Below are 3,332 nucleotides of genomic sequence, written 5' to 3' on the forward strand. Positions count from 1 at the left end.
AGCAAAACACAGTTTACACAGAAGCGTTGGATGCAACAGCAGTTTGCTCTCACAGAGAAGAGATAGAGCTAGCTCCTCATCAGGAGTGGGCACAAATCTCCACAGTCAGTGGTTTCACCCTGGGGCCAGTGCAGGGATGGGGGTTTGCAAGTATCCCTCTTTTGTGCTGCAGTTGAAGAACTGTGTTCCCTCCACAACAGCAAAGATAAAGAAATGGGTTTATGCTATGAGCTCAAATCTGCAGGAAATAGTGAGTTTGTTTTGTTGTTGCTGCTGTTTTGTGTGTTCCATGTAATGTGCATAACAATCAGTTTGGGGACTGTTAGCATGGGTTCAGCCGAAGGTAGAGGGGGTAGACTGTAGGACACCAGACACTAAGGAGTGTTTTTGAATACAGAAGCCCTGGAAAGGCAGTCATTCAGCAAGGTCATCATACCCCAGTAGCCAGACTGACAATTTGATGCTAATCATGTCTGGTTCTGTCATGGACTCCAGAGAAGGAGGCAACAGATTGTCAGCTTCCCCAATTTCCAATTCCTATTGGAGTTTATCTCAGGTATATTTTGTTGTTGCAGGTAACACTCTTGAATTTTTGTTTTATGTTTTTTTCTGTTTTACAGTAGATAAAACTTGGGATTGATAAACATATAGAGAAAGCAAGTAGATTAAGGGTTTCGGTGGGTGGTGGCATGGGAGGACATAAACGGGAACTGAAGTCAAGGAATTCAAGAAGGAAGATGATGTTTTGAAACTGATTGTGGTAGCAATTGTACAATACTGCTTGATGTGATTGAATTGTGGAATGATATGATATCTCTCTTAGTACCCAATAAAATGGTTAGGGGGAAAATTAAATAAAGATTATTTATTCCATTGCTAGAAGTTTTTTGTAAATTCAAGTTCCTGGCTTATATCAAAATCTCTTTTACTGTTCATTATTTAAATGTTTGTTTGTTTTTTGAATGTTGTTATACTGGGATGAGTTTCCATCAGTTTATAATTATGTGTGACTATCTGTCACTTATTTTTTCATGATACATATATGTAACAAAAGGCCATTTGCAAAATTCTTCTCATGCATAATTCAGTAACATTAGATTATCATTGTGTTAAACAATTACCAATATTTGCAAAGTTCCCTATCATACGTATAACACAAACCCAGACAATAGAATTCTGGCTTGATAATTTCCTCCTTAACATGGAATAAATAGCTATAAATCTAATGCTTCAATTACTTTGAATAAAAGTCTGCTTCAAAAACTTTCGCTCCACCTTTGGAAAGAATAAAGCCTAAACTCTGTTCAATGTCTTTCAGTCAGATATCTTTTTTAATGAATACTTTGTTGTGGCATATCAAATCTAATATAAATATCAATATCTATAGATCATACTTCCTTCCACTACAACCAACTCAACCAATTCAGAGTGCTTGCAACCTTCAGTCCTCCACAAAGCTTTCACTGTGTGGGAGAGTCAGTGTGAGACCGGGCCTAAAACTAACCTCAAGAAGAAAGCTGTCCTGCAGGGGTGTTAGAGACCCACCCCCTCCTGGAGCAAGTGAAGAAAGAAGTGAGGACAGGAGCCTGGGTAAGGACTGCAGTGGCTGGTCAGCGAAAACTGCTGTGCTGAGCACTTTGGTAGCTCTACTGCCCATGACAGGAAACCAGCTGAGAGAACTCCAGGGAACACCTCTGACAATGAGCACGAATGCTTTGGATCAGAGAAAATGTTTCTCTGTGGTCCCCAAAAGGTGGAAGACAGTGTAAGCTCATCGAATACCTCTCCTGTATGTGTGATGGGATGCTGTCAGCAGGGGGCTCTCAGAACACATTGAGCCCAACATACACCTGGGTACTACCATATATACTCGTCTATAAGCTGAGATTTTCAGCACAAAAATGTGCTGAAAACCTGGAGTTTGGCATATACATGGGTCAGTGGTACCCCAGTGAGGTGTAACATTTCGCTGCACCCTTCACCCCCTGGTAACGGGATGAGCGCCCGTTATCTTGTGGGTGATTGCCGTTTGTCCACTGTTCATTCAAAGTCGCGTTGACACTGCAGGTCTTTGAATGTTTGTTTACTCACATTTAACCAATCACAGCCGTCCTAAGATATGGACAGCTCCAATTGGCAGAAGCACCCATACTGATTCACTTTCGCTGGCAGCTGAACTGGTAAGGATGTTTCTGTGGCTGTGCTTTGTCTCTCCCCTCTGGTGTCTATGCTAATTTACATCCTGCATGCCCCATCTACACAGACTCCCTCCTGCCCCTCCTACCATCTAACGCATCATGTAGGGGGTGGGGGGCAATACCATGAAAAATCTTTTTCAAAGTCTTATTTTTTTATCCTATTAGATATGGATACTCTTCAACCAAAACAAAAACGCCAGTCATATGAGCCTGGTTTCAAAATGAAGGTTGTGTGAAGAGCAGAAGAGAGCAATAACAGTATTGCAAGTAGTGAATTCTATGTTGATGAAAAGCAAGTAAGGGAATAGAGGAAAATGAAGGCTGACTTGAAACAGATTCCAAAGCTAAAAAAAGCTCATTGTGGTTTAATTTCTTTTTGTGGGGCTCTAGAGAGTGAATTGCATAAATGGATTATGGAGTATCATCAAAATAGTTACTGTGTAACACGCATGGGAATCCACATACGTGTTCTACAGATGGCTAAGGATGACAAATATAAAGCACCAGACATTGAAAAATTTGTTGCATCAGAAGGATGGTGTACCCACTTCATGAATAGGTTTGGCCTACTATGTTTGAGACAAAGAACAAAGATTTCCCAGAAATTGTCACAAGACCTTGAAGAAAAAATTATGTCATTCCAGTCATTTATTATAAAACAAAGAAGGATTTATAACTTTGATCTGGCAGATATTGGGAATGTGGATGAAACTGCCATAACTTTTTATCTTCCAAGCAACAGAACTGTGGCAAGTTTAGGAGAAAAAAAGACATTTTTCTCAAAACCACAGGAAATGAAAAAAACAAACAAACACTTTACAGTTGTTCTATCATGTTTGGCTAATGGAACTAAGCTCCACCCTGTCATTATTTTTAAAAGGAAGACTTTGCCTAAGAAGATCAATTTCCCACCAAGAATTACTGTGCATGCACATGTTAAAGGCTGGATGGATGAAGACGGAACAAAAAAAAATGGCTGTAAGAAATTTGGAACCGATGACCAGGAGCAGCCTTAAAGAAAAAGCCATCACTACTTGTTTGGGATATGTTCAGAGCCCAACTGTCGGATGACATTAAAAAAAATGGAAAAATCTATTAAAGTTACTTTAGCCGTTATTCCAGGTGGGCTTACAT

This window comes from Tenrec ecaudatus, unplaced genomic scaffold (assembly GCF_050624435.1).
Source record: "Tenrec ecaudatus isolate mTenEca1 unplaced genomic scaffold, mTenEca1.hap1 Scaffold_1816, whole genome shotgun sequence".
NCBI lineage: Eukaryota > Metazoa > Chordata > Mammalia > Afrosoricida > Tenrecidae > Tenrec > Tenrec ecaudatus.